The 13,585-nt window shown below is 41.8% G+C and overlaps 1 protein-coding gene across 21 annotated transcripts in view; it reads left to right on the top strand.

Annotated features, from left to right (window-relative positions):
* Positions 1-415: 415 nt before the first annotated feature.
* Positions 416-13,585, top strand: part of tenm2a (teneurin transmembrane protein 2a) — a 262,652-nt gene continuing 249,482 nt past the window's right edge. For 15 of the 21 annotated variants that reach the window (XM_061787016.1, XM_061787025.1, XM_061787022.1 and 12 more), the window contains exon 1: positions 416-819. The gene's annotated coding sequence lies outside the window, so the exon portion shown is untranslated. The remainder of the gene's footprint in view (positions 820-13,585) is intronic. The other 6 variants (XM_061787034.1, XM_061787044.1, XM_061787031.1 and 3 more) reach the window with 1 other exon arrangement.

A 13,585-nucleotide genomic window follows, 5' to 3' on the forward strand; every position in this document is an offset into this window, starting at 1 on the left:
ATATTGTGTGCGAGTGTGTGTTTTATATATATATATATATATATCATAATGTTATATATATATATATATATATATATATATATCATAATGTTATATATATATATATATATATATATATATATATATATATATAACATTATGATATGACATATATATGTATATAACATTATGATATAAATGAGTGAACTACCGGGCCTGAGAAAGCACGTTGTTCTTTAATTGGATACTACCAGTTGTTGAAAGAATGAAATCGTGATTTGGTTGCAAAAGTGCAGAACAACCAAGAGATGAATGGCTTCAATTGTACCTGGCCGCTTCTTGTAAGGATGCTGTATGTATGTGTGTGGATTAAAGCCTGCACGCACAGACAATAATGACCGCTGGCTCGACCGTGAACGCGCGCTCCCGAGCCTCGGTCATCGCCGTTTGTTGATGTCTCCTCACAGCATGTCCGACAGCTTGTCTGACTGACTCTTTCTCTTCGGTGGAGGCTCGACGTTTCCGCATTGCTGCGTTTGTCAACGCTGTGACCAGTTTATAAAGTTAGCTCTCTTTCTCTATTTTTTTCCCCCTGCTTTGATACCGGATGGATTGCTCCGTTTGAGTCCCGCTAAAACGTTGTGCGGAAGATTTTTTTTGGCCACCTTCTCCCAGTTTGTCCGCATACTGTAGCGTCTTATTAGGATCAACGAGGCAAATATAAGTATGCACTAAAATACACGTTTTAAAGCGTTTTGTTTGGCGGCAAGAGAGGGAAAAAAAGTTGCAAGTCGAAGGAGGAGGATTATGCGCTGAACGCTGAACATTTCTGGAAAACAGGTACGTGATATTTAAAATATCCGGCTGCAAAGACGCTTACGATGATTGTTTGTCTTCAGCTTCTGTGGATGCTCGTGCGACGCGTGGATGCAATCTTGTGTCAAAGAGCGTGGGTAGTCATGACATTCAGGTGCCTTTCATAAAATAATATTCACAATCGTGAATGGGAAGAGCCTGCACTTGGATGACAATAGCCCGAACGTGCTCCTTTTGCTTGAATACGCTGCCGCGCGCGCGCGCGCGTTTGTGTGCGTGTATTCGTGTAGTGGAGGTATTTCTTTAAGCATGTATTCGGGATGCAGCAAACGTGCACGAGTGCCATCACACGCGCCATGCTGTAAAAACAAAACAAAACCAAAAAAGAAATGCAAATCACAGGTGTTCTGACTATTGTGTTTTAATCACAGTTTTGTCTGTAAAGGTCATAAATAAGTGTTATAGTCAACAATCCCCTTTTCTCTCAAATTGCCTTTGCGCCTAAACAAAAACTCTCTTATGTCACTATATGACCCCCTCACAATCCCACTCTGCATGAGACTCACAATTGTGCCTCTGCATGATCAAATCTGTCTTCTCATATTTCCACATTTATTAATATCTATTTATTGTATTCTTAAACTGCTCACGAGTGGTTCAAGTGCGCAGGAATGCTTGGTGTAAGCAGCAACAGTATTTGTGTATATTTTTTATCATTGCCGCTGTCAAAATATGTTGTGTGTTCATTTTGAATTGTAACAATTTTTTGTGTCCTCTTAAAAGTAAGTAAGCAACAACCAATGAAAAAGTGTTTCAAGAAGCCATGTATGGCCACTGTCCATCAAAACACGTACTTCAGCTGTGGCCCACAAACTCCTCCTTTCACTTCGTAATTAAGACAGACAGCACAGCGAAGAGGAAATTCCTTATTTTGTTTTAATAAACCAAATACAGACAGCCATGTCAATTTTTTTTGTGCAGATGAGTGACAACGGTATACCTTAGCTAAACTGAATTTGCTTAACAGACATGGTGGGTGTCACCCAATCCAGTGTTCGTGCTGCCCATTCGCCACCTTGCCAGTGGGTTAATGAAACAGGATGTGGCGAAGTGAATATTGCCCACGTTAGCAACACTGGCAAATCAAAATCGCCCGCGTCAAAAGCCCTTCCTGATAAAAGTTAAGTTGAGCGCTCTCATTCTGTGTGTTAATGGTGTTAGTGGTTTATTTTTTTCCGCCCGCTTCGTAAAATGCTACAATGCTTCAGTGAGCGTGAACTCGGGAGAGCAGTAGTCCAGCCGCTGCTCACCAAGCAGACAGGCTCACGGGGTTTTCCAGATGCGGGAAGTGGTGCGTCGGAGACGATAAGACCCGATGCCGCTCGCCTCCTAATTGAAGTATATTACCGTACATACCATGTGTTAGAAATGTTGATGGGCATCGTGTCTTGCAATTCCCATTAGTTCTCGCAGCTAGCTAGCTTCCTTCTTCATCAATGCACGGACCGCTAATCACAATTTGGTTGTCATGCCGTTCTCACCCAATATCAAAAGTATTGTACTTTAGTTAAATTTGGACAAAAGGTGAGTTATGTAATTTAGACCATGTTTTCCTGCGTTCGCTTTTATAATCACATCTTAGTGATGAAAAGTTATTTTTTTTATCTCTATACTCGGCTGATACTGGCAAGAGCGTCATGATACAGTATTACATTTTTACAAGGCATGAAGTTAAATCAATGTCAATTTGATGGAAGGTTTTTTTTTTTTTTTTTTTTTACAGTTCACTGGTAAAATAAAGATTTGTTATTTAAATGAATTCATTATAACATTTCGGGCTGGCCAAAAGGAAAGAGTTGTTTATTTGTAGGGTATATCCAATGTCATGTTCGTCATACTAGAGAATAATTTCCTTCTTGTGTTTCCTGAATCATGCTGAAGATAAACTTACCACAAAAAATTGCATGCTAAATCAAAATCTCAAAATTTGTTAAAAAAAAGAAGAACAACATCGTAATTAGAGTATTTTCACAAATCGATCAGCCCTAGTCCTGATTGATAACTTGGTAGTTTTAATTGAGCACACATCGTTAGAAGCTTATTAGCTTCCCAGTGACGAGGACTTATTAAGTTTGGCTAAACATTTAGTCACATAAACACACATGATGCTGTGGCTAAGTACACAGAAGTGTGGCTAGGAATTTTTTATACGGTTTAGCCACACTGGCTAATGCCTGGATCAGACTACAAGACAAATTTGGTCTTTCACGATTGCACTATGTCATACTACTGCCATAAAATCTTGCCGAATCTCGGTCAGACAGTAGCAACACTACACGATGTGTATTCCAATAAATCTTAAGTAAACAAATGTTTGTATGCGTGAATAAATGTTGACAACATCAACCACGTTGACAAGCACGGTCTTGTATTCCGATAGGACCGTATCCCATCTTTTAAGATCACTGGGCTTTATCTTTTCAAATCAAACACTGTCGGAGAGGCGGAACCAGAAAATGTGTCACCGGTCAACATGACCGGATACACCCGTTACCATGGCGATGACAACAACAATGGATCGCGCCAATGTATTGTGTGGGGGGAAAAAGAACAAAAAGATGAGGAAAAACGTGTGGTTGTCGTCACCGGTGCTCGGGAGAGAATGTACATACAAGGATTGCTTGAGGTATGTTCACATACTTTTAATGTGATACGACTTGCAAGCAGGCAACAAAACGTTATGTAGCCTAGCAAGCTAGTGCTAGCACTAACGGTTTACGCAAACATGGCGGCATTCTGTCGAATCATGTGCTAAAGCTTCGGTAAGCATTAGTTTGTGCGCATGAATAAATGTTGACAACGGTGCCAAGTATGTTGATAGCAAGCACGGTAGGTGATGCGCTGGTCACAATACGCAATCCTATTGGTTGATGTCAAGGTGTGTTGTCGTTGATATGTCACACTACGCAGAAGATATCCAAAAACATCAAACGCGCTAGACTTTGGCGTCGTAGGGCTATCGTAGGGCCAAATCGTCGGTCGGACAAAAGATGTCAGGCCCGATCTGGGAAATCGCCCACGATAGCTAATCGGCCCAATATCGGGGCTTAAATCCTGGTTTGTGATCTAGGCATGACCCAGTGCCAACCCTGAAATTCCATAGTCCAATAGCTGTTTTTCTCTAAATAATTGATTCTACTCCACCAAAACTTAAAGTATGTCATGTGCTTTTAGCTCATATTTAATTTTTAAATCATATTTACAGTAACTAGTGACAAGGTGATATTTCCCAACACCTGAAACTGCAAGATCGAATTACTGGAAAAGACGACACACACTTACCTCAATCAACCCTTACACCTGTGTTTTGGGTGTGGCTGCATTCTGTTTTTTTCAGACGATCAATAATATATGCAGTTATAATGGATATAGGTCACTTGAAATGGACTGTTTTAAAAAAAAATGGTTATAGGCACAAATGCGACATGAAAGAACTACATTGTAAATCTATGCTGAATGCTATAGCCCAGCTAAGTCTGCAGTACACTGAAGGAAGCCATTCATTTTGCATGTTATTTTGTTTTCATTTGGCATGCTTGTAGACATAATGCGTTTGCAAGTTCCCACCAATTTCTGCCGGGACAACTTGAAGGGTAAAAGTGTCACGCACAAGCTGTACAGTAGGTGCCATAGTCCAGCAGTTACCATTTTCTTATGATATGACAGCGCAGAGAGATGATGATCCACCCTGCTGAGATCACACTACCATGTAACCCATACAGTTTCTCTGGGTAACTTCTCCTCCTCCACGTTTAGCTCTCGTCAAGTAGGCTAGTCATGAGTCTGTGGGATCTATCAGTCTATGTAGTTTGTCATTCTTTTCTTCTATCTTGATCTCTTGACAGGATCGTACAATTCAAAAGGAAAGCAAAGCCTCAAGATTGCAGTGTGATCACTATGCACTTAAAACTATGTATATACAGTATGGTAAATATACATTGTGTTTTTTATGGACAAATATACAAGCACTTGTCACCTTTGTGTCAGGCATCATTGTGTGTTCGTGTGAGTGTGTGTATGTGCTTGCATATGTGCGAGCGCCGAGCACTAATAGGAGCACACTCTGGACAGAAGCAGGCCATGTCAACCACAATCTACAGACAAAGCCTCAGGGTGTCCTATTTGGCACATACCCATCAACCCACCCACACCTACACTCACAAACACACACACACACACACACACACACACAAATATATATATATATATATATGTATAAATAAACAGACAGACCTTTGGGCTTTAGACCCGACACAAGCGTCAGAGCATTAGAGGTTCTCAGAGTCTGTGTCCTTGCTGGACTTTATGTGCCATAAGATTATCTGCCTGCCATCAGTATTTCCTAAACCTCCTTTTTGGAGACCCGCCTCTTAAAAATGACAAACCATCATGACCCAACTGATAATGAGCTTTGTTCATTAATGATACCTGCAACCATATGACCAGAACAGGTAAACTGGCAATGACGACATATACTCTTAAAGACTAAATAATCAGACTTAATAAACACATTGAGCCTGTGGAGACATTTTGAATGAAACAACTGTGGAAGAAATGCTTCTGAATTTCTTTTGAGACCCAAATGAAATCTCACAATCAATCCTAGAAACGAATGAACTTTGCAAATTAACTTTTATACAGACACCATTCCTGACTGCACAGGAACGTGCGGTTGTTAATTTACTGCTGAAAATAATTAGAGTGAAGCTTTACCTTTCTCTGCCTGCTTTCACTGCCTCTATTTGGGTTACGTATGTCTACATTTTACTAAAACACCTGTGAGGTTTGGAAAGAGGAGCATCAATCTTTATTAGACTGAATGAGGCTGACCCTGTTGACTAAATTACTCTCACTGTGCACGCATGTGTGTGTGTGTGTGTTCATGTTTTTGGCTGTGTGTGTATGCATGTGCTTTAGTGTTGAGCCCTTCTCTGACCTGGTTGACAGATGACTGCAGAGATTTCCAGGGTTCAACAGATTAGGGGATTAGAGATAGAGGCTTCACACAATAACCCCAATGCATAAGCACGTCAGTATACAACGTATGCATATGAAAAGACGTGCATCAAATAAGCATACTCTTGGGACAGTGTGTCTTCTTCAGGGGCTGTTATATCCACTGTGACCCTGGTGCTGTATTTTGTACTTTATTGTGTAGATACAACACTTAACATTCATACAGGCAAACAGATGGAAAAGAGCATTAGAAAACCTCAAGGGTCCAATTTCACTAATGCCGTTTTCACACGAGGCATGACCCATGTTGGTACTGAGAGCCCAGTTAATACAGTTTGTCCTTCCAAACGAATTCAAAGCCCACTCAGAGTTAGATAATGAACAGACATGGTGGGTTGAATGTTTGTAGCACAGCAAGTCTTGTGGTATTGCCAAATTACAGTCAAATGTCTCTTTTACATTTAAAAAAAAAGGCACAATTGCATCAATAATGACAATTCATGCAGTTGTAATTACCTAAATGACAGTAATGTACCCCTTAGTTGTTAGCTTCATGTTCTGTGTCCGAAAATATGAAATAAAATGTTGACTTTACTTGATAGTTATACATCAGCATGTTCCACTCAATTGCAATATTCTAGTTGAACATAAAAATGTATCCAATGACAACTTTTACTGTTTGTTGTTCACTTGACAAGTTACTTAACAACAAAAAAGTATGGACATGCCTGATAGTGTTGTAAGTAGGGTAGGTATTTGACTAAAAATATAATTGATTCTGTGTAAAATTAATGCTCCATTGAGCGAGTGTAATTATTATTTTATTAGGAATTGAGAATATTTATGTGAATTATTTGAACTGCTGTTTCAATGCTAACAGTAGAATAATACTGCCTGAAGGAGTTGTGATATAGCGGAGGTCTTCCTGGTTTTAAGTAAAAAAAACTTTTACGCCACAAACAGCGCCTCTACTGTTTACAGCACAGTAGTAATCAATCAACAATAAATTATACAAAATAAAATAGATTATATGATTAATCAATGAACCAATTATGTCGTTTCTAGTATCTTACCAAGACAACTAGTGGAAAGCTAAGCAGCATCTTTTGGCCTATTTTGGGTTTGTACCTTTGTATGTTTTGGAAGACTGAAAAAAACAAACAAAAAAAAACAAATGTTGATTCATTCAGAGCAGCCTGCATCACCTGCAGCCCAAAGCTGTCATTGTTTTGTTGTTGTTGATTTTGATCCATGGTAAGCCTAAGGCGGGTGTTCAGTACTTCATTGGTAAATGGAGTTGATGGCATGGATGGTATTACGTCAGGTAAATTTTGACAATTTAAATTTAAATTTAAACAGATAAGGCTTATGCGGCACAGTACATAACTCCCGAAGCATCTTATTTTTTTGGTAAACAGTGTTGTGGTAATGGAAGGAAAAATAACCTTGTATCAGAACTGATTAAGAATTCCAAGCTTTAGAGAAAAGGTAGGTGTTCTTTATCTTGCAATGTGGCGAGATATTGTTTATATTAGTAATGAAAATACCAGTTTCTTGACCGAAACCAAAAATGAGGAACCCAAGCCCGAAAACCAAGAGCCAAAACCCCAAAAGAAATTACTATTTCAATTATTAATAAAATGTCATTTATGGATATGACTGCAGAGCTGCCAACCTGTATAAATTCACTTCTAGAACAATTTGTTGGAATTTCCATGCGTTTAAAATTATGTCAAGAAGATTACAGAGGGAAAGTTATTGCTGTATATTATGTAACAGGATAAAATAATTATGCATACTGTTCAATTTTACAACGTAATCATTAACCTATAATCCTAATTATTAATAAGTTATGGCTTCAATATTTGTTATTTAAATGTATTTACTATTATTTACATGCTGCCTTTTTATGATCCTCTCCAGTATAACGCGGATGCAGCTCTGCATCATATTTAGCTGCGTTAGCTATAGCTCGTAGGTAGCTGGGGCAGTGCATAATAGCGTGCAACAAGCATTGCCCTATACGAACACGGAAAGCAGGGAAAACTGTTCAATGCAGACACGCCGTTTTTTTTTTGTATTTAATTTTTAATTTTTTATAATATAGTGTACACAACTGCGTGCTGGCTTGATATTACCAGCATCATAAAACAACATCCTGTTTTATTTCAGTAACAGAAGTTTTTTGGTCCGAAAATTAAAATGCAATTTTGAGCCATTTTCAGTTGAAAACATTTCATTAGGGTGTTCTGTTATTGGACTTCTGTGCTCATCACACAAAATGAACACCATGTTCAAGCATAAGGGTGTCCAGACGTGCACTTGGCACCAGGACACCCTCGGTCACAGTTTGATGATCGACTTTGTGGTTGTGTCATCGGACTTGCGGCCGCATGTCTTGGACACTCGGGTGAAGAGAGGGGCGGAGCTGTCAACTGATCACCACCTTGTGGTGAGTTGGCGCCGATGGTGGGGGAAGATCCCGGTCCGGCGTGGAAGGCCCAAACGTATTGTAAGGGTCTGCTGGGAACGTCTGGCAGAATTCCCTGTCAGAAGGAGGTTCAACTCCCACCTCCGACAGAACTTTGCTCATGTTCCGGGGGAGGGAGGGGACATCGAGTCCGAGTGGACCATGTTCCGCACCTCCATTGCTGTGGTGGCCGACCGGATCTGTGGCCGTAAGGTGGTCGTGGCGGCAATCCCCGAACCCGGTGAGGGATGCCCTCAAGCTGAAGAAGGAGTCCTATCTGGCCTTTTTGCCCTGTGGGAGTCCTGAGGCGGCTGGTGGGTACCGGCTGGCCAAGCGGAATGCAACTTTGGTGGTCGCTGAAGCAAAAACTCTGATATGGGAGGAGTTCGGTGAGGCCATGGATAAAGACTTCCGGACTGCTTCGAGGAAATTCTGGTCCACCATCTGGCGTCTCAAGAGGGGGAAGCAGTGCACCATCAACACTGTGTATAGTGGGGATGGGGCGCTGCTGATCTCGACTCGGGATGTTGTGAGTCGGTAGGGAGAATACTTCGAAGACCTCAATTCTACTGACACGCCTTCCCATGAGGAAGCAGAGTTCTCTGAGGTGGGCTCTCCTATCTCTGGGGTACCGAACCACCTAATACGGGCTGTTCAGTACCTGTACGACCGGAGTCAGAGTTTGGTCCGCATATCCGGCAGTAAGTCGGACTCTTTCCCGGTGAGGGTTGGACTCGGCCAAGGCTGCCCTTTGTCACCGATTCTGTTCGTAACTTTTATGGACAGAATTTCAAGGCACAGCCGAGGCGAAGAGGGGGTCCGGTTTGGTGGCCTCAGTATTGCATCTCTATCTCTGCTTTTTGCAGATGATGTGGTTCTGTTGGCTTCATCAAACCGTGATCTCACTGGAGCAGTACGCAGCCGTGTGTGAAGCGGCTGGGATGAGAATCAGCACCTCCAAATCTGAGACCATGGTCCTCAGTTGGAAAAGGGGGGCGTGCCTTCTCCAGGTCGGGGATGAGGTCCTGCCCCAAGTGAAGCAATTCAAGTATCTTGGGGTCTTGTTCACGAGTGAGGGAAGAATGGAACGGGAGATCGACAAGCCTATCAGTGCAGCGTCTGCAGTGATGCAGACTTTGTATCGGTCCGTTGTGGTAAAGAAGGAGCTAAGCCGAAAGGCGAAGCTCTCGATTTACCGGTCAATCTATGTTCCTACCCTCACCTATGGTCATGAGCTGTGGGTCGTGACCGAAAGAACAAGATCCCGGATAGAAGCGGCCGAAATGAGTTTCCTCCGCAGGGTGTCCGGGCTCTCTATTAGAGATAGGGTGAGAAGCTTGATCATCCGGGAGGATCTCAGAGCAGAGCTGTTGCTCCTCCACATCGAGAGGAGCCAGATGAGGAGGCTGGGGCATCTGATTCGGATGCCTCCTGGACGCCTCCCTGGTGAGGTGTTCCGGGCACGTCCCACCGGGAGGAGACCCCGGGGACGACCCAGGACACTCTGGAGAGACTACGTCTTTGGGCTGGCCTGGGAATGCCTCGGGTTGCCCCCGGAAGAGCTGGATGAAGTGGCTGGGGAGAGGGAAGTCTGGGCGTCCCTGTTAAAGCTACTGCCCCCGCGATCCGACCTCGGGTAAGCGGTAGAAAATGGATGGATGGATGAAATTTCATTAGTTTATATGGTGTTATTTTTTGGCAGGGCATGGGAGTGAAGTGGTATAATTTGTCGTATTCATCCCCTCTGTGGTGTTACAGGACCCACGGTTGTTTACCACCACATGTTTTGTTTAGCAAGAATGGCCTTTGTGGTAAATGTAAAACATTGTAAGGCATTGTAAATGAAGTTTTGGGAAGCTGGAAAACGCCTTCATGCATCTTGTTTTCTCATTCCAGGATCCCGACTTGCTGTGTAAAAGCAAGCCCAGCTGTGACAATGTTACTGCATTGTGTGTAAAAAGCAATCGTGCCATATTATAGTTAGATGTTGCTACAACTTTGATCTTGATATTTTGTGGTATCTTTTCAGAAGTGTTAAGTAGATTGTTCAACTTTACCATTGAATACATTCAATTGTTCTTAGTTTTTTCAGTCATATCATTTCAGCATTTATGGCAAATCTACCAAGGACCCTGCTGAGGCACATTAAATACTACTCTGTCAGTATGTAGTTTCTATAAAAAAACAATATTTTCTGGTAAAAGAGTACTGTAAACTTGATTATTTGCAAGGATACACAAATTAGTGGATACATAAGTTTATTTTGGACGGTGTTTTGTTTGTGTGCGTGTGTGTGTGAGTGTGTGTGTGTGTGTGTGTGTGTGTGCTTGTTTTTGGAGCACACTCTGGTTCATTGCCGATTAACTTTCTTGAAGTAGGATGGAGAGACATAATGTGAACTATACAGCAGAAGATTGTCCCTCTATATCTCTTTTTTGGAATGTTGATTGTTAAAAATGACAGCCAAGAAAAATTAAACAAAATTAGCCTCAGAGTCAACCAGTTCAGGGTGTACCCCGCCTCCTGCCCGATGACAGCTGGGATAGGCTCCAGCACGCCCGCGACCCAAGTGAGGAGAAGCGGCTCAGAAAATGGATGGATGGATGGATAGCCTCAGAGTTCGTAACATAATAAGTAATCAATTCCAGACAATATTATATTAAATACAAAGAGAAACTTTGATTTTTTTTCTGGCACCAGATTTTATATTGAGGACTGGAAGAAGAATAGTTCCAGTATTTAGTGTGCTTTTCTCTGACTTTATATTGAAATTAGAATGTCATAAATGCCACGCTCCCATCTATTCCTCTTTTTTGTGACCTTTATGAACAACAAAACTCTCAAATACCGCATATGATTTCTATAGGGTGACTCATTGTGTTGCTCAAACAAAGCTTGGTATAGTCTGTGTCCCTGTGTGTGTTCATAAGAATGTGTGGTTTGAGACAGCCAACATGAGCTATCCATCCATCCATTTTCTGTACCGCTTTTCCTCACTAAGTTCACGGGGATGCTGTGCTTTACAAAAGGTAAAGCTCTCTGAGAGCAGTCTAAATCTTTAATGACTACACTCCTAGATCCTGGGTTTTTTTGAAAGGCAAATGATGGCAGCACAGGATGACATTTGTTACTAATGTCTATACACCAGTCTGTCAACTGACTAACTGGTTTGAACTCAACCTCCTCACATGCCTGTGGCGCTTTGTGGGCTTACTGACGTAGTTCTTGTTACGTAGCCTACCTTCGCCAACCTACAGTATGGGCTTTCCAACATATGAACTCATGAATAATGTCTAAGGTTAGTGCCAGGTATGTAAGATGTTCACGTTAATGGCTTAGCAATAAAGAGAAACGTCAATCATCTTTCATTTCATATGGAAAGTAGAAATGGTATGGTGATCAGATATCTTCTTTCCCTTAGATACATCCACTTTTTGGGACCTGTGTCTAAAAAAAAACAAAAAAACTAATGTCCGGACAGACATCTCATCTGTGATTTCACTATTATTCAATCTCACTTGCTCCATCCATCCATCCATTTGCTTGACCACTTATCCTCACTAGGGTCGCGGGCTGCTGGAGCCTATCCCAGCTATCTTTGGGCGGGAGGCGGGGTAAACCCTGAACCGGTCGCCAGCCAATCACAGGGCACATAGAAACAAACAACCATTCACACTCACATTCACGCCAACAGGCAATTTAGAGTCTTCAATCAACCTACCACGCATGTTTTTGGGATGTGGGAGGAAACCGGAGTCCCCGGAGAAAACCCACACAGGCACGGGGAGAACATGCAAACTCCACACATGCGGGGCCAGGATTTGAACCCAGAACTGTGAGGCAGATGTGCTAACCAGTCGCCTACCGTGCCGGCAATCTCTCTCTCTTTTTTTAAAAATATTGACAAACAAGTCATTTAATTTGATGAACACAAACATAGGTTTTCTCAGTAAACATGTATGCTTTCACCATGCTGTAGATAATTATTTTGTCCCACCCTCCTGCACAATCGAACTGCACCGCCATTGGACACCTTGGTCAAACTGCATTTCTAAACTATGTTGTGCTGTGAAGGCAGCATTAAAAAAGGATGCTGTGCAGCTGGACAGGCTGGTCAGGCAGGCTGGATCTGTCACAGGTACAGAGCTTGTTTCATTGGTCTCGATGGCAGTAAAACGACTGTCCAACAGTCCGTCTGCCGATCTGTCTGTGCTTTGTTCAGTGTGTGTTTCCTGTGTTACTTTAAAATAGCAAAAGAAAATATGATAAATTAATCCCTGAAAGCCCTAATACATGACTCAGGATCCATTTGAATCATGGTATATGTAACTGTGATTGATGATTTAAAAAAAATAAAATAAATGTTAGGTGGTAATATAGGTTGAGGGAGGTGTGGAGAAGTCTACCCTTTTTAGCTGTGTACCCATGCATGCATCTGTACTCACATTCGTCATTTGCAATTTCAAATTACAGCAGCCTTGCCATTTATTGTACAAAAACTCCCTCAACATGGATTTATGGGCTCATTCAGTGCCCTGCTGCATTCAATGGAATTACCACAAACTATTTGGCAGCCATTGATTTCAGAATATGTGGTGTGCTTCCCATGCTTCGGTTACATGTGCTTGCGCCTTCACTCCGCCTGCCTTACTAAGCAGACATGCCTAGTTACAGTCTAAAATGGCCTTCTGGAAGAGGACGGGAGTTAAGATGGCATCCCCCGAGACTTTTCAGAAAGTAATTTAATAAACTGATATTTTTCCACCCCACCAGGGAAAGAGAATAAGCTCAGAAACGTAATGAAACTTGGCTGTTGAATTTTTATTAAAGAATCAATTTCCTTCACTTGAACATAACTGAGCGAACAGACATTTTATTTCTGGCTGAATTGCAACATATACTACATTAGTGAATGTGAGCATGAAGGTGTAAAAGCTTCATCAATGGATGGGGAGTGTCTAATGGCTTCCCCCTGCCCTTCAACATTGGTGTAGCAACATACAGTATGGTATCCTTATTGCAGTTACTGCAATTTGTTTCACAAATACCATTACTGTATGTTTTTAAATTGAGATTTCAGACATCATAAATATATACTGGATTAAAAAAAAAGTAATTATTTAGGCAAATACAAACCAATTTTGGCAAATATGCATTCGTCAGACGGTACGGTGGACGACTGGTTAGAGCATCTGCATCACAGTTCTGAGGACCGGGGTTCAATCCCTGGCCCCGCCTGTGTGGAGTTTGCATGTTCTGCCTGTGCCTGTGTGGGTTTTGTCCGGGCACTCCGGTTTCCTCCCA

Source organism: Phyllopteryx taeniolatus, chromosome 10 (assembly GCF_024500385.1).
Source record: "Phyllopteryx taeniolatus isolate TA_2022b chromosome 10, UOR_Ptae_1.2, whole genome shotgun sequence".
NCBI classification, from domain to species: domain Eukaryota; kingdom Metazoa; phylum Chordata; class Actinopteri; order Syngnathiformes; family Syngnathidae; genus Phyllopteryx; species Phyllopteryx taeniolatus.